The 21,302-nt window shown below is 47.8% G+C and overlaps 1 protein-coding gene across 4 annotated transcripts in view; it reads left to right on the plus strand.

Moving 5' to 3' along the window:
* The window catches only part of zbtb7b (zinc finger and BTB domain containing 7B), an 87,683-nt gene that overhangs the window by 14,216 nt on the left and 52,165 nt on the right, over nucleotides 1-21,302 (plus strand). Inside the window, exon 3 of one of the 4 annotated variants that reach the window (XR_015755347.1) lies at nucleotides 6,104-6,727. The exons of the other annotated variants lie outside the window; for them this stretch is intronic. The gene's annotated coding sequence lies outside the window, so the exon portion shown is untranslated. Of the gene's footprint in view, nucleotides 1-6,103; nucleotides 6,728-21,302 lie in introns of those variants that run through there. 4 annotated transcript variants of the gene reach the window in all.

Here is a 21,302-nt window from a genome sequence, read left to right on the forward strand (position 1 = left end):
GAAGAATAAATCGGGCTGAGGTGCGACAGACATGTACAGGATTAGATATGAGGCAGTTCAAAACTAGAGGACTTAGTTTCAGGTGAGAGGAGAAAGGGACCCGAGAGGCAACTTTTTTACGCAGAGAGTAGTGCGTAGAAGAGCTGCCAGAGGAAGTGGTGGAGGCTGGTACAATTACAACATTTAAAAGGCATCTGAATGAGGACATGAATAGGAAGGGTTAAGAAGCTTAGAGGCCAAATGCTGGCAAATGGGATTAAATTTATTTAGGATATCTGGTCAGAATGGATGAGTTGGACCAAAGGATCTGTTTTCATGCTGTACAGTTCTGTGACTGTAACTGGAAACTGAACTGAAGAAATGATACAGACTTGATTGGTCGAAGGACCTCTTCTATACTGTATGATTCTAGGTTTGAAAAATGTTACTTACTGTGCCGTTGAGTGTCCTATTTCTCTCTTGTCTGTCTTTCTCTCAAGCTCTGTCGATTCAATCTCTTCTCTCAGTCTCTCTATGCCTGTCGCCCCTTTCTGTTTGTGTCTGTATCTCTCTCGCTGTCTCTGCCCATCCCTGTCTATAGTTAGTCTTGGCAGAAATATGTCATAAGAAACCTGAACACCCTTTCCTGGTGACTGACTTAACTTCAACTCTAAATTACAAAGGTCTAACAAAGCCTGTGGAGCTTGGGTTGTATCAGAAGCTACAGGTGAAAGTTGAGTGAGGATTATTTTCTTAATCTGAGTCTAGATATGCCCTTTGATTTACTGAGAGGAGCCCCAGTGCATAAATTCCACCTGGAACTGCTGGTAGAGCTGTGAACTTTGCAGTTATACTTGATTAGTGTGTGGCGTCATGTTTGCAGAGATAACATCGGTGGCAGGAGTGGTTCTGTCCCTGGAACATCCTTGTTAGGTGTGGAGAATATTGAAAATAGCTCTAATTTGCATAGCCCTGACATCTTATCTGCCAAACTTCCCGAGCAGAAACTAAATTGCTTAGGGCTTCAAGTGCAATATCGTTATTTGGGCAACTGTTTCAGAGAGGGAGAAGCTGACCAGGGGCTTGGGAAAAGCCCTCTTGGGTCTCGGTGTGTTGTGGGGAATGGGATGGCCTCCGTAAACCAGCTCTTCTGCAGCACAGAGCTCTTGCAACCCGCCCTCTGTCTCGCACTGACATCTCATGCCTAAACTATGGGTCACATCCTGAAACCAACTGACTCACAGGAGGCAGTGAAGCTGACGTTACTAGTTCATGTGTGGGGAGACTGCCAGTAGAAATAAAGATTTCTCTTGTAACTCAAAGCAATTTCAACTGGGTTTAGAGTCACTACATGCAAATACCACTCATGTCCAACAGTAAACTCTATACAGGCAGTAGAGGGAGTATATGGCCAGCTGATGTAAAGTCTTTTCACGAGAACATTGCAGCTATGTTTCATTTGGATGGCACTGTGTTGGAATGTTGTGGGTTTGAGCCCCTGGTCCAGAGATCTGAGCCCCATAATCCAGGATGACACTCAGATTACGGGTAGGTTAGCGCCGCGGGAGCGTGGCATAGTCAGAGGGCCGATGCTGTGGGAGCGGGCACTATTAGATAGTTGGCGTCTATGGTGTGGGCTCTGTCGGAGGGCCAGTGCCACAGGAGTGCTGCTCTGTGGGAGGGTCGGTACTGCCAGAGCGCGGTACTGTCGGAGGGTCAGTGCCGAGGGAGCAGGCGCTGTCGGAGGGTCGGCGCTGAGGGAGTGGGCGCTGTCTGAGGGCCAGCACCACAGGAGAGCTGCTCTGTTGGAGGGCCAGTGCTGAGGGAGCGTTGCTGTATTGGAGGGCCAGCACTGAGGGAGCACTGCACTCTTGGAGGGTTGGTGCACAGGGAGTACCATGCCATATTCCCTTTCAGACTTGTAAACCCTGCCTGTCCTCTCAAGTGGGCAAACTGTATAGATGGATGTGAGGGGAGTTCTTCCTGATGTCCTGTGGCCTCTCTTAAAATTGACAATCTATCTCAGTTAGTCAGACTTTCATTTGTGGAGTATTGCTATGTACGTATTTGCAGCTGCATTTCCTACATTACAACAGTGACACCGCCTCCAAAGCAGAAAGGTGCTCCATCACTTTACTGGTTGTAAAGTGCTCTAGGAGATTCCCTTGGGTTGTGGATGGTGTTACGCAAATGCCAGCCATTTTCTTTCTCCCGAAGCAGCCATGGAGCAATATCCTGTTGCTCTGACCAAGCCTCCAGACTGGTAACTGGTGAACAATTTTTCACCAGATGATTCCCGTCTGTGGCAACGACAGTCTGCGGTCAGTCCTGTTCCACCACTGGCCTTGTCGGCTCATTACCACGCTGGCTTTAAATCTGTCAGCCGAGGGCATGCTGTGGTTATTTTAAAAAAGCTTCATTGCAGGAAGGAACTGGGTCAAAGAGCTGCATGGTAAGCCATCAGCACACTGGCTCCTGACTTCTCAAAGTACACAATTTTGTGATGTTGAGTGCCATAATTATGATGAATAGCTGCAAATGTTTGTAGCGGGGCTGTAGCTACCTACAGCTTTTTGTTTTCATTTTGGGGAGTTTTATTTCCCTGTTTTCCCTCCCCAAGATGTTAACCTATTTTTTTCATTCATTCATGAGACGGGAGTGTCACAGGCTGAGTCAACCTTTATTGTCTGTCCCTACTCGTCCTTTTAGAAGATGATAGTGTGCAGCCATCTTGAATCACTGCAGCCTCATTGGGGCAGGTAAATCCTGTAGGGAATCTTAGCTGAGATACCTTTCTGAAAAAAAACTGCCAACTCTCTAGCTGATAGGGAAAAACATGACCGTATCTTCCCCCAATTAGTCACCACAGCCACAACTTGTATCTCAATAGTGTCCTGGATGTCATAAAATGTCCACTTATCACCTGTGACTCAGTGGGTAGCACACATGCCTCCAGTTCACAGGGTCCTGGGTTCAAATCCTATTGCAGGGGCTTGAGCTGGCTGATTAGTCCATGCAGCGCTGCACTGTTGAGGTTACTGTCATTTGAATGAGATATGAAATACTTTCTCCTTTTGCCCCCTGAAAGAATAAATTGGAGTCTCTCAAAAGAGAGATGTTCCCAATGTTTATCCTCAGTCAGCATCTTGAAACACAGAGATGGTTGCACTGCTATCTGTGGGACACTGCATATTACCTTTTGGCTGCTCCGTTTGCTATATCCAAGGATGAGGAATTCCCACCATTTGGTAAAATTCTCACTTTGGCATTATGAAAATCCTCGATGTTAATGTCTTTCTGATCCCTGCCTCAGCAGTGGTGTGTTTGAAGTATATTATGTTTTAAACATTTTAAAATCAGCGCAGTGCAACTCTGAGCAAAACAACAGAAAATAAGCTCTGATCCTGGCAGATATGAGGGTGTGATCATGTAATGCAGTGTAGGTATACACCTGTGGTTTGGGGCGCTTGACTGCCTTTTTCCCCCACACTCTGCAGCCTTCCTTCATGCAGCCATTCATGGCCCCTGTCCAGGCCCCAGCCTTGGTCTTGCAGCTCCTGCTGACCTTTAACCTGTATAGCACAGGAACGGGCTGTTCGGCCCGTGATGAGCATTTACAATGTTAAGATTACATAAGTTGCAAATTTTCTGACCCCTTTATCTTTGACCACTCTCCTCCCTATATGTAAAAAAGGAAAGTATTTTAACGGCCAAATGTTTGATTTTGAAAAGTAGAGGAACCTTGATTATACAAAAATCAGATTATCCGGCAAGATCGCAAGATGCTTGGTTAAACTATGTTATCTGGAGTTTGCACATTCTCCCTGTGTCTGCATGGGTTTCCTCTGGGTGCTCCGGTTTCCTCCCATAGTCCAAAAATGTGCAGGTTCGGTGAATTGGCCATGCTAAATTGCCCGTAGTGTTAGGTGAAGGGGTAAATGTAGGGGAATGGGTCTGGGTGGGTTTCGCTTCGGCAAGTTGGTGTGGACTTGTTGGGCCGAAGGGCCTGTTTCCACACTGTAAGTAATCTAATCTAATCTAATCTAAAAATCTGGTATTTGATTATCCAGAATTCGATTATCCTAACGAAATACTCCCCGCCCGTGTCCTTTGGATAATTGAGGTTCCTCTGTAAATGTAAGTCTTTCAAGTGAGATAAGTGAGATGCTTCAGGGGAGCATCAAATAAAACAAAATTAGACATCAGGCCACAGAATATTGTGTGAGAGCGGTGTTGTCACAGAGGTTAGTGGTAAGGACCCTCTTGAAGGCGGAGAGCGAGTCAGAGAGGTTAAGGGAGGTATTTCTGTGGTTCAGGGTCCGGGCAGCTGAAGGCATGGTATGTAGGCAGTGCGATAGTGATTGGAATTGAGAAGGCTTAAGAGGCCGGGAATGGAGGAGCATGGAGATCTCAGAGCAGCAGAGGAGGCAGCAGAGATGTGCGAGGTCGGGAAGGGATTTGAACACTGATGAGGATCCTACAGTCGGAGCGTTGCCTGACCAGGAGCGAATGCAGGTCAGCCAACACACGGATGCTGGGTGGGACAGGCTTGGCGTCAAACACTCACGGAAAAACAATCGAGGGTGTGATGAATGAGCCGAGAGTGGATTGCTGTGATGTGGTTATTGCTAGTTTAATCTGTTGAAAGACTTCTGAAATGGTTGCACCCTGATAGATATGGAATTGAGGGCTGCAAAACCAGTCCCCAAAAACACCAACAGTGCAAAGGCCAAAAAACCCAGAATGGAACAAACAGAAGGAAAGATGTACAGGTTATTTCTTAAATGCACAAAAGAGATTAGAATGTAGACGTGCAAAAGGGCCTGGGTGTCTTTGATAACTTAGTGAATGTTAACGTGCTGTTGCAGCAAGCTGTTAGGAAGGTTAAAGGTGTATTAGCCTTTATCGCTAGAGGATTTGACTACACAAATAGTGTATTCTTGCTTTAATTGTGCACAAACTTGGTTAGTGTCTGTACTTGGGAGTACCACTTGCAACTCTGGTTCCCTTAGCTTAGGAAAACATTATTGCATTGAGAGAGTCCAATGAAGGTTAACCAGACTTGTTTCTGGAATGGCAGGACTCTCCTGCCAAGAGAGATTGGGATGGGCAAGCTTGGGCTGATGTTCTCCACTGTTTCAAAGAACAAGAGGCAAAGAAATCTACAGCACAAAGAGGTTTGAGGGTCCTTGTGCATGAATTGTACAATACCAGCATACAAATGTAGGAAGGAAGGCAAAGGGAATGGAGTGTAAAAATAGGGAGGTCTCGCTCAAACTGTACAAGCCACTGGTTAGACCACAACTAGAACACTGTGAACAGTTTTGCTCCCTTACATGAGGAAAGATATAGGAGGCAGTCCAGAGAAGGTTCATTAGGCTAATACTGAGGTCTGGAGGGGCTGCCTTATGAGGAGAGTTTGCCTGGATTGGACCTGTACTCATTGGAGTTTAGAAGAGTGAGAGATTACCTTGTGGAAACATACAAGATTCTTAGAGAGGGACTTGACAGGGAAGGTGTTGATCGCCTCTCCCACAACAGGAAACAACCTAAGACCGGAGGGTGTCATCTCAGAATAAGGGGTCCTTCATTTAAGACAGAGGTGAGAAGGAATTTCTTCTCTGTGGATGATGAATCTGCGGGATTCTTTTCCTGCAGAGGGCTTAGAGGCTGGGACGTTAAATATATTCTCGGCTGTCAGACACAGATCTCCTTCCTCACGAAAAATCTGTAAGGGGCAAAATGTAGGGAAGTGGGTTTGAGGATAACCAGATCTCTTTCAGTGACGGAGCAGACTTGATATTCTGGGTGGTCTACTTCTGCTCCTATGTCTTATGGTCTGATCTCTTTGAAACCTGCAAATACTTAAAGGAGCAGGCAGTTTTGATGCAGGTTAAATGTTTCCCCTGATTTAGGGGTCTAGAATTTCCTGCCCCAGTGGTCTGTGGGTGCTCACTCTATTTAAAATTGACGCCGGTACCTAGAAGTATGCCAGTGACACATGGATGTGGGGGAAAAGAGAATGATCAGCCTTGGTCAGATGGAATAGTGGAGCACGCTTGATGAGCTGAAAAGCTTCCTCCCGTGGTTCGTAAGTGTGACAATTTTTTTTTTTTTGCAACAGCTTGCATCCAGCAATCGACAAGGTCAGATACGAGGAACAGAAATATGTGTCAGTGGAAGAGATTTGGTGTGGGCGGTGTCTCGCAAGGGGGTTTTCAAGCTGTGGAACATGCTGGTGGTTGCAGAAATCACGCAAACATTTCCGTTTTTGGGTTAGATCGGTCATCAAAAGGATGAAGGGACAGTAGGGCAGGCCCATGGGCTAACAAGCGAGCCGCCTCAGCATCCAGGCGGCACAAATCTCCAAAACGTAAATTCTTCATCCAGCGGTCGTGCTTCCTGAATTTGACAGCACGCTCCTATCTGCCACAACTTTGGTGGCAGGAATTTATCACATCAGGGAGGATGTGTGAAAAATGTTGCATTTTGACTTTAAAGTAAAATATAATGAAGTTGTTGTACTGAGAGTAAAGAAAAGGGCCGAGTGCAGTCCGTTAAAGTGGTGTGTAGGTTTTTATTTTAAAACCGGTCGTGCCTCCACTTTCAAATCTCAGTCCCAGGCAATGTTTAGCCAGAAACATCCCTCTTCCGTCCAGCCCGACCCCTCTCAGCACTCGAACCTTGTTATTTTCTCCCTCGTGTGCTTTTCAGACGTTCTGTAAAATTAAAAACTCCCTCTTCGGTGTTTTAGATTTTCAGATAATTTATTATTTCACTTTAATTGCTATTTTTGAATGAAAAGTTTCTGAGCAACGTAATCTTTTGAAGCTCAGGTGAAACTCTGGATAAGTGGTCTGTGAGCCAGCCATTATTTTGTTGCAGTCAAGCTGTTAGAACTCTCCTCTGGGACATGTGCCACTTTTTAATAGAGTCATAGAATCCTAACAGTGTGGAAACAGGCCCTTCAGCCCAACAAGTCCACACCAACTCTATGAAGGGTAACCCACCCAGACCCATTCTCCTACTGTATTACTCTGACTAATGCACCTAACCTACGCATCCCTGAACACTGTGGGCAATTTAGCATGGCCAATCCACCCTAACCTGCACATCTTTGGACTGTGGGAGGAAACCGGAGCACCCGGAGGAAACCCACGCAGACACTGGGAGAACGTGCAAACTCCACATAGACAGTCACCCCAAGGCTGGAATCAAACCTGGGTCTCTGGTGCCGTGAGGCAACAGTGCTAACCACTGAGCCACTGCGCCACTTGAACCAGGACCTTCTGGCCTGCTGCCATTGCACCACAAGAGTCCTTAGTACTTAAGTGCCCAACTTATTAGTTCTTATTACACTGCCGTCACATGCCTGGTGAAGGATAGTAGGGCAGCCTGACCAACCAAGTGCATCGAGGGAGCAAGTGATGCATGTGTTAATGGAGGGTAATTTCGTGAGGACGTGACTGGGTGTGTCTGGTGCGGTGGCAGTGTCCCTGCCTCTGGGCCAGGAGGCTCTGATTCCAGTTCCACCTGCTCCAGAGATGTGTTGTAAAATGCCTGAACATGTTGGTCAGAAACTATCTGCAGGGTAACAAAACAGTCAGTGGTGTGCAGGTTGATGGCGTGAGAGTTGGAATTAAATTCTGACCAGAATAGCATATGCCTGCGTTCTGCCTGACTGATATTTAACCTCGCATGCTGTCTGATGCAGTCACTGCAGAATGCAAGGGTCAACCTGACATCAGGGCCCTCTTACAGGTTGTGAAAAGCATGTCATGGCTCCCTGTCCACAAGCAGTCGAGTGCTGACAAGTGATCTCTGGACACAGCGGTGGAGCCATGTTTCATGAAAGCAGGCTGTCGTGCTAAAAAGAATAGATAAAAAATCTCTTGTTTTTATTTATTGGCACTGGGATGCGGCGAGAGGACTGTCTCTGATTCTGCATGATTTGGTGGCGCAAGAAAAGGTTTCCTCTCGCTTCATAGCTCCTTCTCTGACCTCAGGATGACATACGGAGCACCTTGTGACTAGCAGACGACTAGTTGAGTTTGTATAGCACCTTTTTAACATAGAGCAAACTAGGTGACAGCACTGGAGCAGATACACAAACAGTATTTGACGGTGAGAGACTTTTATGACTGGTCACTGAAAGCTCAGTCAGTCGGTTGGTCGAGGAAGTGGGTACATTTTGAAGTCTTTGACGTTATGTAGATAGAGATTAAGGTCAACATGTGCACAAGAAGATCCTGCAAACAGCGGTGCGACTCTGACCCCTGGCATCAGTAAATTCTTATTTCCCCCACCCCAGCGCTTTGAGGAACAGGAGGGAGGCCGCTCTGCCTCTTGAGACTGCACTACCATTTCGAGTAAACTCTGGGACTGGAGATTAATCTCGGTGATGATGATTGTGATAGTGATCATTGCTTGTTGTAAAAACCCATCTGGTTCACTCACGGTGAAGATAATCTGCTGTCCTTACCTGGTCTGGGCTTACATGTGTCTCCAGATCCACAGCGAAATGGAGTTGACCCTTACCTCTCCACAAATGCTCTCAGCTACCATCCCCCCCAGCTCCACCCCCCACACCCCCCTCCCATTTATCTCTCCACCCCAAGGCTCCCAGCCTCATTCCTGATGAAGGGCTCCAGCCCGAAACCTCAATTTTTCCTGCTCCTGGGATGCTGCCTGACCTGCTGTGCTTTTCCAGCAACTCTTGACTCTTAACTGACCTCTGACCTCTGAAACCTCTGAGCCAGACACACTATTCAAGGGTGATTAGGGGTGGGTCTTTTGTTTACTTATTTTTAATGCTGTCCATTGAATGATAGCCATTGCACCCAGGACACCAGCTCAGAGTTGATAAATTCTAGTGGCAGTGCCCTACCTCTGGGCCAGAACACCTTGGGATCACATGGTTGTTCGAACAACAAAGATGCAGGATGAGAAACATAAATTGCTGGAAAAGTTCAGCAGGTCTGGCAGCATTTGTGGAGGGAAATCACAGTTGACATTTTGGGTCCAGTGACCCTTTCTTAGAACTGATGGTAGCTAGGCAAACATTGTTTTTTTTTAATGCAGAAGATAGGGTGGATGGAGGGAGTAAGGAGTAAATGATATGTGAAGACAGAGCCCAGAGAGAGAGAATAGTTGGACTGACAAAGGAATGCATAACAATAGGCCTGGGAGAATAAATAGTTGCTAATGGGCACTATTAGTGTCTAACAATGGGTTGTGTGTAATAGCAGGCCATGTAATTAAAGGCCTCGTGTGGGGGGTGTTGGGGTAAGGACAAGTCCTAAAATTGTTGAACTCCATATTGAGTCCAGAAGGCTGTAGAATCCCAAGCGGAAAATGAGGAGCTGTTCTTCCAGCTTGTGCTGAGCTGCACTGGAGCACTGCAGCAAGTCTGAGGCAGAGATGTTGGCCAAGGAGCAAGGTGGTGTGCTTGAAGTGTTGAGGAGAGGCAGGATCGTTGCTTTCAGTCATGGGAGGGAACTCCCCTTCCATCTTGCTCTAGTGAGACCAAGGCATTTCCCATCCAATTTATTTCCCATTCAACGATCCTGTCTTCACACGAGCAGCCGTGAGTCAAAGGAGAGTGTGACCTTGATGACCTGAAGCTCGCTGGATCCACTGAGTGGCAGTTGTTCTCGGGGGTTTGTGGAATTATGTAGACTGTTCGCACAGTATGCAAAGCAGGTGCCTGGGAGGGGTTCTCCCTAAGTTTTTTGTCTGAGAGATTTTGCACGAGAAAGTATCTTCTGAAAAGGTCACTGGTGTGTTTTTTTTTTAATCTTGTTTGACTTTGTCAGAAAAGGATGAATGTTGGGGCGTTTGCGTTGTAGCTGATGTGCGGAAACCACTCTCTAGGTAAAGACATTTTCCCTCATCTCAGTCCTGAACAACTTCGCCTGTATCATAAAGATGTGCAGCACGGAAACAGACCCTTCGGTCCAACTCATCAATGACGACCAGATATCCTAAATTAATCTAGTTCCATTTGTCAACATTTGGTCCATATCCATCAAAACCCTTCCTATTCATGTACCCATTGAGATGCCCTTTAAATGTTATCACTGTGGCAGCCTCTATCACCACGTCTGGCAGTTCATTCCATACACGCACCATCCTCTGCATGAAAACGTTGCCCCTTAGGTCCCTTTCCTCTCTCACCTGAAACCTATGCCCCTCTAGTTTTGGATTCCCCTGCCCTGGGAAAAAGACCTTGTCTATTCACCCTAATCATGCCCCTCATGATTTTATAAACCTCCTTTATAAAGTCACTCCCTCAGTCTCCCATGCTCCAGGGAAACTAGTCCCAGCCTCTCCTTAGACTGTGACCCCTGGTGTCTGGAACCTCTTATTTCCCCCAGTAGGGCTTTGAGGAACAATCCTGCCTCTTGACACTGCACCACCGTATGGAGTAAGATCTGGAGTTGGAGACTAATCTCGGTAATGGTGACTGTGATAGTGAACATTGCTTGTCTGGTTCACTGATGGGGAAGGAAATCTGTTACCCTTAACCAGTCTGAGTGTACACGTGACTCCTGACCCATAGTGATCGAGTTGACTCTTAACTGCCCTCTGAAATGCCCTGAGCCAGACACTGTGTGGTCAAGGGGTAATTGGGGATGTGCAACATATTTCAGTGAAGCCCACAGCCTGTGAACGGTTAAGAAATGGAAAGTGAGGACAGACTGAACTTGATATAAATATCCAGATTTGTTTTTCTTTCCCTCTCTTTCTGCCTCCTGCCACTCTCAATGAAACCGTGTCACCACCCTCATGTGAGGGCTGGTTAGCAACACAGTGACATTGCCTATTCACTTGTAGCCTGGAGCCCATGGGATTCAATTCTCAGCTTGTGGTTATGAATTCAATGGCTCTCAAAACCCAGCTGCTTCAGTATAGACCATCAGCAAAAGGCCTAACACATCCCTACCCGCTGTCGCACTTTGTACAGTTGATTCGCAACACCGAACAAGCCACTCATGGTCTCTTGTGCACTTCTGACTTCCATGATTCAGTTCTAGTGCTCTTTCAACATTCAGTAAAACGGTTCCGATCCCATTCCAGGGCTGGAGTATAAATATCCAGGCTGCCACTCCCAGCGCAAAAGGAGCACTGCACTGAGAAGGGCAGCGCTGAGGGAGCTCCACACTGTTAGAGGGTCAGTAGTAAGTGAACGCTGCTCTATTGAGAATTTGAGGTCATGGAAGACCCTAAATGTATAGCAATCATTGCACTTGTCTTTTGTGGATCCTAACTGAGGGAGGAATGGTGACCCCAGGGCTGTCAAATCTTCTTTTTCTTTCATCCCGGTGGCTGGATTATTTGTGTTCATTGAACATCCCTTCTCTATCTTAGTACACTGACTAATCCAAATGACATCATTCCTGAACACGCAACCCTCCGAACAGGATTCACTGGGACCATTAGGAGTCTGGAGAGAGGGTCTTCAATGTGAGGGTCTTCAATGGGAGGGTTAGGGTCTAGCGGGAGGGTCTTTGGGTAGGGTTTGGGGTCTAGAGGGAGGGTCTTTGAGAGAATTACGGTTTAGAGGGAGGATGTTTGGGTAGGGTGAGGGTCTTTGGGTCGTGCTAGGAATTTAGAGAAAGGGTCTTCGATGAGAGAGTTACAGTTTAGAGTGAGGGTCTTTGTGAGGGGTCTAGAGAGAGGATCTTCACTGTGGTTAGGGGACTAGAGGGATGGTCTTTGGGAGGGTTAGGGGTCTGGGGGAGGGTCTTCAATGAGAGTTAGTGTTTGATGGAGGGCCTTTCGGTAGGGTTAGGGTCAAGAAGGAAGATCTTCCAGTGATGATGAGGGTCATTGAGAGGGTCTTCGATGGGTGGGTCTTTGGGGAGGGTAAGGAGGTCTAGATGGAGGGTCTGGAGGAAGGGTCTTTGGAGAGGCTTAGGGTCTGGAGGGAGGCTTAGGGACTGGAGGGAGGGTTAGGGTCTAGAGGGAGGGTTAGGGTCTGGAGGAAAGGTCTTCGATGGGATTGTTGGGGTCTAGAGAAAGGGTCTTCGATGGGATTATTAGGGTCTGGAGGGAGGGTCTTCGGTGGGATTGTTAGGGTCTAGAGGAAGGGTCTCGATGGGATTGTTAGGGTCTGGAGGAAGGGTCTTCGATGGGATTGTTAAGGTCTGGAGGGAGGGTCTTCGATGGGATTGTTAGGGTCTGGAGGGAGGGTCTTCGATGGGATTGTTAGGGTCTGGAGGGAGGGTCTTCGATGGGATTGTTAGGGTCTGGAGGGAGGGTCTTTGATGGAATTATTAGGGTCTGAAGGAAGGGTCTTTGATGGGATTGTTAGGGTCTGGAGGGATTGTTAGGGTCTGGAGGGAGGGTCTTTGATGGAATTATTAGGGTCTGAAGGAAGGGTCTTTGATGGGATTGTTAGGGTCTGGAGGAAGGGTCTCGATATGATTGTTAGGGTCTGGAGGAAGGGTCTTCGATGGGATTGTTAGGGTCTGGAGGGAGGGTCTTTGATGGAATTATTAGGGTCTGAAGGAAGGGTCTTCGATGGGATTGTTAAGGTCTGGAGGGAGGGTCTTCGATGGGATTGTTAGGGTCTGGAGGAAGGGTCTTCGATGGGATTGTTAGGGTCTGGAGGGAGGGTCTTTGATGGAATTATTAGGGTCTGAAGGAAGGGTCTTTGATGGGATTGTTAGGGTCTGGAGGGATTGTTAGGGTCTGGAGGGAGGGTCTTCGGTGGGATTGTTAGGGTCTGGAGGGAGGGTCTTTGATGGAATTATTAGGGTCTGAAGGAAGGGTCTTCGATGGATTGTTAGGGTCTGGAGGAAGGGTCTTCGATGGGATTGTTAGGGTCTGAAGGAAGGGTCTTCGATGGGATTGTTAGGGTCTGAAGGAAGGGTCTTCGATGGGATTGTTAGGGTCTGAAGGAAGGGTCTTTGATGGAATTATTAGGGTCTGAAGGAAGGGTCTTTGATGGGATTGTTAGGGTCTGGAGGGATTGTTCGGGTCTGGAGGGAGGGTCTTCGGTGGGATTGTTAGGGTCTGGAGGGAGGGTCTTTGATGGAATTATTAGGGTCTGAAGGAAGGATCTTTGATGGGATTGTTAGGGTCTGGAGGGATTGTTAGGGTCTGGGGGAAGGGTCTTTGGAATTGTTAGGGTCTGAAGGAAGGGTCTTCGATGGATTGTTAGGGTCTGGATGGAGGGTCTTCGATGGGATTGTTAGGGTCTGGAGGGATTGTTAGGGTCTGGAGGAAGGGCCTTCGATGGGATTGTTAGGGTCTGGAGGAAGGGTCTTTGGGATTGTTTGGGTCTGAAGGAAGGGTCTTCGATGGATTGTTAGGGTCTGGAGGGAGGGTCTTCGATAGGATTGTTAGGGTCTGGAGGAAGGGTCTTTGGGATTGTTAGGGTCTAGAGGGAGGATCTTCGATGGGATTGTTAGGGTCTGGAGGAAGGGTCTTCGATGGGATTGTTAGGGTCTGGAGGAAGGGTCTTTGGGATTGTTAGGGTCTGAAGGAAGGGTCTTCGATGGATTGTTAGGGTCTGGAGGGAGGGTCTTCGATGGGATTGTTAGGGTCTGGAGGGATTGTTAGGGTCTGAAGGAAGGGTCTTCGATGGATTGTTAGGGTCTGGAGGGAGGGTCTTTGATGGGATTGTTAGGGTCTGAAGGGATTGTTAGGGTCTGGAGGAAGGGTCTTCGATGGGATTGTTAGGGTCTGGAGGAAGGGCCTTCGATGGGATTGTTAGGGTCTGGAGGAAGGGTCTTTGGGATTGTTAGGGTCTGAAGGAAGGGTCTTCGATGGATTGTTAGGGTCTGGAGGGAGGGTCTTTGATGGAATTGTTAGGGTCTGCAGGAAGGGTCTTTGATGGGATTGTTAGGGTCTGGAGGAAGGGTCTTTGATGGAACTATTAGGGTCTGAAGGAAGGGTCTTTGATGGGATTGTTAGGGTCTGGAGGAAGGGTCTTTGATGGAATTATTAGGGTCTGAAGGAAGGGTCTTTGGGATTGTTAGGGTCTGAAGGAAGGGTCTTCGATGGATTGTTAGGGTCTGGAGGGAGGGTCTTCGATGGGATTGTTAGGGTCTGGCGGGAGGGTCTTTGATGGGATTGTTAGGGTCTGGAGGGATTGTTAGGGTCTGGAGGAAGGGTCTTCGATGGGATTGTTAGGGTCTGGAGGAAGGGCCTTCGATGGGATTGTTAGGGTCTGGAGGAAGGGTCTTTGGGATTGTTAGGGTCTGAAGGAAGGGTCTTCGATGGGATTGTTAGGGTCTGGAGGGATTGTTAGGGTCTGGAGGAAGGGTCTTCGATGGGTTTATTAGGGTCTGGAGGAAGGGTCTTTGGGATTGTTAGGGTCTAGAGGGAGGATCTTCGATGGGATTGTTAGGGTCTGAAGGAAGGGTCTTTGATGGAATTGTTAGGGTCTGGAGGAAGGGTCTTTGATGGGATTGTTAGGGTCTGAAGGAAGGGTCTTTGATGGAATTATTAGGGTCTGAAGGAAGGGTCTTTGATGGGATTGTTAGGGTCTGGAGGGATTGTTAGGGTCTGGAGGAAGGGTCTTCGATGGGATTGTTAGGGTCTGGAGGAATGGTCTTCGATGGGATTGTTAGGGTCTGGAGGAAGGGTCTTTGATGGAATTATTAGGGTCTGACGGAAGGGTCTTTGATGGGATTGTTAGGGTCTGGAGGAGGGTCTTTGATGGAATTATTAGGGTCTGAAGGAAGGGTCTTTGATGGGATTGTTAGGGTCTGGAGGGATTGTTAGGGTCTGGAGGAAGGGTCTTCGGTGGGATTGTTAGGGTCTGGAGGGAGTGTCTTTAGAATTGTTAGGGTCTGAAGGAAGGGTCTTCGATGGGATTGTTAGGGTCTGGAGGAAGGGTCTTTGATGGAATTATTAGGGTCTGAAGGAAGGGTCTTTGATGGGATTGTTAGGGTCTGGAGGGAGGGTCTTCGATGGGATTGTTAGGGTCTGGAGGGATTGTTAGGGTCTGGAGGGAGGGTCTTTGGAATTGTTAGGGTCTGGAGGAAGGGTCTTCGATGGGATTGTTAGGGTCTGGAGGAAGGGTTTTCGATGGGATGGTTAGGGTCTGGAGGAAGGGTCTTCGATGGGATGGTTAGGGTCTGGAGGAAGGGTCTTCGATGGGATTGTTAGGGTCTGGAGGAAGGGTTTTCGATGGGATTGTTAGGGTCTGGAGGAAGGGTTTTCGATGGGATGGTTAGGGTCTGGAGGAAGGGTCTTCGATGGGATTGTTAGGGTCTGGAGGAAGGGTTTTCGATGAGATTAAGGTCTTCGATGGGATGCTTAGGGTCTGGAGGAAGGGTCTTTGATGGGATTGTTAGGGTCTTCAATGGGAGGGTTAGGGTAACAGATTGTCTTTTGATGTGCTATGTGGCTTGTTCTTTGCTTGCCTTTCTCTGCAAGAATTGATTATATTTTTAAGAAGAAACTTTTCATGAAAAGCACAAAGTGCCTCCCATTATGTTGCAAAGTGGCTACGTAAGCTGTGAGGGCCAGGCTGTCCCGCTTCCATCCTGTCACTGTCCGATCGCTGGACCACGATCAGGAGCAGGCTGACTGTCATCCGGGATCACCTGAGGCCAACTGCCGAGCCTGTGCTGCAGCAAACGAACTTGTCAATCACTTGCCAGTGTGAGCGAGGGAGGGTGCGATTTGGATTCTGACGGGACCTGAGAGATTGCAGGTTGCTGAAACTGGAGCTGGTGTTTAAGTGGGTGGGTACGTGCGTGCTAACAGGGGATAGGCCGGTTGGAGGAAGAGAATGGATGTTTACGAGTCTTGGCTGCAAGTCTGGATGGGCACAGCATAACCAGGTATGGCGTGTTTAATGAGCCAGCGGGTGCATTCATGGACGGGGTGTGCTGGAAGTGAAACAAAAGAATGAGTTGAACTGTGTGGTTTTCTCATGATATAATCGTTTGTTGAGATGGCAAATTTAAGGATGGAACAATCAAATACAAACCTCAATAATTGCAGTGCTTTGATGGACTAAATAATCAGTCTGTCCGGTTGTGTTTGGCCCTTTCGTTTTTCTGTTCCTGAGTTTTAACTGTCGTTTTTTTTTAAACAAATATCTGCTTTGGGGCAAGGCGTTTTGTGGTTACAAGCCTGTGTTGTGTTGTCAGTTTGACACTGTGCAGTGCTCTGGGTAAGTGAGGGAGTGGCGCTAGCTCAGGGAATGAGGGACTGACTGCTGTGTGTGGGTGGGTGTGTGTCCCTCACCCAGACTTGCCAGTTTTACTGGAGACCAGAGGAAGATGGCATGTCAGAACTTGATGCAAGCACCTGCCACGCCCGCTCACAGGCCGCCCAAAGCCGTAGTTATTGGAGGCCAAGGTCAGCATTCTGAACTGTGCAGTGAATGGGTTTTGTGTGCAGAGGTGATGGGGTCTTGGGGGGTGTGCAGAGTCAAAGTGGGGAAGTGGGATGAAGATGAGGATCAGCTGCAATCTGATGTAGTGGCTCAAGGGGCTGAAGAATCACACGGCACAGGAGGAGATGATATCGAAAGGGATCATCACACAAGTGGTTGCCTAGTTGCTCCTTCTTTCCAGACACCGATGACCTTGAAGCTGTAGAGCTTCTGCCCTGTCATCTGAGCCAGAAGCTTGAGGCTTCACATCCTTTACCAGAGATCAGAGCCGAGAAATCCGCGATGACACCTCCACTGAGGGAAGACAGAATTTGCAGAGGCCAGGCAGTGTTTAATACTGCTCTTTAAGTATTATAACTTATAGGATTTGAGTTCAGAAGTATGGCTGTCTAATGGCAGTTATACTGAGCCTTGGTGAGACCACACCTGGAATATTGCATGCAGTTTTGGTCTCCCTACTTGCCACAGAGGAAGTGCAGTGAGGTGCCATTAGGCTGATAGCAGGAATGGCAGGATGTCCTACAAGATTCGACTGGATCTGTATTCACTAGATTTTAGAAGAATGAGTGGGGATCTGATTGAAACACGTAAAATTCTAACATGGCTGGACAGATTAGCTGAAGGGAGGATATTTTCCCCGGTTGAGGAGTCTAGAATCAGGGGTCACAGTCTCAGGATGCAAGATAGAATTGGGATGAGGAAACATTTCTTCACTAAAGCTGGTCTCTACCAAGGAAGGCTGGGGAGGCTGGTTTATTAAATGTATTAGAGAAAAGGATCAAATTTTTTTTTATATTTGACAATACGGAAGGCCTCAGTGTATGGAGAAAAAGCGGGAATATGGCATTGAGGTAGAGGATCAGCCATAATCAGATTGAATGGTGGGGATAGGGGTGTAGGGGCTGGAGGAAGTGATAGGGAGAGGGTGGGTGAGGATATGGAGGGATTTTAAAACTCTTAAGTGGCCCAATTAATTTATCTCAATGGCCTCGGTTGAGGGATGCCTGCCAGGCAGGACACTAAGAGAACTAGTCCTGCCCTATTTTAAATGGTAACATGGTGTCATCAGAACTGGGTGTGGTTTGAGGTGGGTACCTACAGCGCCAATCTGATGTTGGTCTGTGTTGGCATGGGCCTGATTGCAGGGAGAACCCTTGCATTGTGCTGAGACCCCCCCACCTCCTCTGCAGCGTTCGGCGGTGCTGATGCAAATTGCAACTTGCTGGGAATAATACAGGCACAGAGGAAAGTCCCTCACACCCCCTGCCTGATTTGTGCCTGTGCCAGCTCTTTTGAAAGAGCTCTCCAATTGCTCCCACCTCACCCTGTTATTTCCCCCTTGAGTATTTGAAGCTCGCTTCAAGTGTCTCTCCAAGATCCCTTTTGAAACTTAGTGTTGACTCTGTTTCCACAGCCCTTTTCAGGCAGCACATCCCAGATCATAACTCCCTCGCTCTATCAAAAAAAAAACAAATTCCCCTCTCCCCTTCTAATTGACCGATACGTTTTTGTGACCGATAGCTGGTGGAGAAGCTCTATTTTTGACATTTGTTGCTGAAGTTAAAGACAGTTTTAGAGCATTGCTTCCTATTTCTGTTGGTCAGTCCACGGTCACTTCCTACACTGTGAGAGACAGACGCAGCAATGATTCCCATTCTCTCTTTCAATTCCTGTCATGAACGATGGGAGGTTAAAAGCACACATTCGCAGCTTGAGGCTGCAAACCCATACAGGGGCAGAGCAGAGATGCGTGGACTGTTTGCCCCTGATCAGCCCTCGGGGACTACTCTGTGGTCACAGCAGGTGCTATGTAAATGCTGCCCTGTATCCCTTTTGAAATTTCAGCTCATCGCTCAGCTCTGGTGGGAATTTAAATGCAATAAATCAAATCTGGAATTGAATTGATTTGGAGATGCCGGTGTTGGACTGGGGTGTACAAAGTTTAACAATCTCACAACAGCTTATAGTCAGGTGGTGATGAAGGAGCAAGACTCCGAAAGCTAGTGCTTCCAGTTAAACCTTTTGGACTATAACCTGGTGTTAGGTAAAAACAATGACTGCAGATGCTGGAAACCAGAGTCTCCACCCTTCAGGCTCTCTGCCTCTATTCCTGATGAAGGGCTTTTGTCCGAAACGTTGATTTTTACTGCTCCTCGGATGCTGCCTGAGCTGCTGTGCTTTTCCCAGCACCACTCTAATCTAGACTCTGGTTTCCAGCATCTGCAGTCATTGTTTTTACCTAACAACAGGTTATAGTGCAACAGGTTTAATTGGAAGCACTAGCTTTTGGAGAGTTGCTCCTTCATCACCACCTGACTCTAACCTGGTGTGTGTGATTTTTAACCTTTGGAATTGAAAGTTAGTCTCAACGACAATGACTGTGACAACCATCATCGATTGTTGTACAAACCCTTCTGATTCACCTAAGAGGCAGGAAGCCTGCCATCCTTAGCCAGTCTGGATCTGCACGTGACTCCGGACTCCACAGAGGCAGGGTCAACCTTTGACTGGCCCTCTGAGTGAGGTTCTTGGTTCCGGGGCAATAAATGCCCGCAATGCCTATGTCCCATGAAAGAAGCATCTTCTCTCGGGTAAAGATGAACAATAAATACTGGCCAGCCAATGATACCCATGTCCCACAAATGGAAAAGAAATAAAGAAAAGACTATGTTTCAGCAGCAAGGTTCCCTCATGCCTCAGGGCTCACTCTCTGACAGCCCTGCGAGCAATATGAGGGGTAATGGTGTTTCGGGAGAGTGGTTCACCATAGGCCCGAGTTCCCGGGCATATCTGGTCAAATGAGTAAATTTCTGTCTCTGTCTCTCCCTGAGACCTTAACTTCCAATATACGTGTTGTCATAGAGACATAAAGTAATACAGTATGGGAACCGGTCCTTCAGCGCGTTCCAATTGGTCCATATCCCCCTCAGCCCTTCCCATCCACATCCCTATCCAAATGTTTTTTAAATGTTGCTATTGTACCTGCCTCAACCACATTCTCTGGCAGCCCATTTCATCTGCATGCCACTGTCTGTGTGAAGAGGTTGCCCCTCAGGTCCTTGTCCTGTCATGTGTCCTTGATTGTAATTGTTACAACAAGCTTGTCTGATGTGACCTCTGGGTGCAGAAGACTAGCATTCCACTGGTGGTCCCCATTGTCTCCTCCACCTCACACGTAACACCTGATGCACAGTCACTTGTTACATAGGCAGTTGTGAGTGCCATGGTATGTGTAGCAAGCTTCCACAAGCCATGATGCAACAGAGGTTCACCTGCATCTCCACCGGTGCTCCTGACACAGTCTTCTGTACATTGGTGAGACCTAGCGTAGGCTAGGTGACTGTTTTGCCATGCATCCTTGCCAGGCCATGCCTAAAAAAGTCAGCCTGACCTCCTGGTCACCACCCATTTCAATTCTCCCTCCCATTCCCCCTCCGATATAGAGTCATAGAGTATGATGTACAGCACGGAAACAGACCCTTTGGTCCAACTTGTCCACGCTGACCAGATATCCCAACCCAATCTAGTCCCACCTGCCAACACCCGGCCCATATCCCTCCAAACTCTTCCTATTCATATACCCATCCAAATGCCTTTTAAATGTTGTCATTGTACCAGCCTCCACCACTTGCTCTGGCAACTCATTCCATACACGTACCACCCTCTGTGTGAAAAAGTTGCCCCTTTATGTCTCTTTTATATCTTTCCCCTCTCACCCTAAACTTATGCCCTCGAGTTCGCCATGGTGAATCAGACTACAAATTGGAGGAATGACATCTTATCTTCCACCTGGGCAGCCTCCAGCCCAGAGGACTTAATGTTGAATTCTCCAATTTCAAATGAACTTGCTAACCATCCCGCAACTCCCTTTCCAGCCTCACCTCCTCCCTTCCATTCCACCTATCGACCCTTCCAGCTACCAACCAGTTTCATCCTTCCTATCAACCAACCAGGTCACACCCACTATCTGTGTTCACCTATTGGCACTTCGCCATTCCGCTAACCCCTCTTCCCCCAAAATCTGTGGCTTCCCCCTACCCCCACATCCTGAAGAAGGGTTATACCTTAAACATTTGACTTAACCACTTTGCTATCTGGCTTGCTATGCTCTTCCAGCCTCCTGATGGTCAACTTTGGATTCCAGCAGCTGCCGTTGACTTTTCTGTATGAGTGCACAAATGGCCTGCCCTGTTTTTGACAGGCTTATCGAGCCTGCACCCTTGTTCAGAAAGCCAAATCAGCTTCACAATCTGCAGGTGTGCTTCTCGAACAGGCTGGGCCCAGTTGGTGGAACTCTCACCTCAGAGTTAGGAGGCTGAATGGTTGAGTTCAGAGTCCAGAGGCTTGAACATGTAAATCTAGGCTGACACTCTGGGTGCAGAGAGGCTCTGTCTGCTGCCTTGGGTATGGACACCCTAGCCATGATTCTGTCAGTGGAACTGTCTCGGGGCCAACCCTCCGACAGTGTGGTGCTCTCTTAATACCGACCCTCCGACAATGTGGTGCCCCCTTGGCACTGAGCCTCCGACAATGCGACATCCCCTTGTTGCTCAGTCTCCGACAGTGTTGTGCCCCCCTCAGCACTGACCCTCTGACAGTGAGGTGTCCCCTTGGAGCTGAATTTCCAACAGCGTAGGGCTCTCTCATTGCTGACCCTCCAATAGTGCGATGCCTCCTCTGTGCTAAACCTCTGATCGTCCAGCAAAGCTTATCTGAACTGTCTCCAATGCAGTTCCACCCTTGTAAAGTGCTTCATGTAAGCTCTGAGATTGTGGGAATTTCTACAGAAATGGGAATCTACTTGCTGTTCATAGATGGGAGAGTGAATTGAGAAGGAGGAAGGGTAAGTAGACTTATGATAGGGCCAACGTAACACATTGATATCTGCCTTACACTTAATGGCTCGAAGTCATTGAATGTATTAAAGACAGAATCGACAGGTTCTTATTAGTAAGTGGAT

Source organism: Chiloscyllium plagiosum, unplaced genomic scaffold (genome assembly GCF_037043375.1).
Source record: "Chiloscyllium plagiosum isolate Xiang-an unplaced genomic scaffold, Cpla_swu_hap1 HiC_scaffold_50, whole genome shotgun sequence".
NCBI lineage: Eukaryota > Metazoa > Chordata > Chondrichthyes > Orectolobiformes > Hemiscylliidae > Chiloscyllium > Chiloscyllium plagiosum.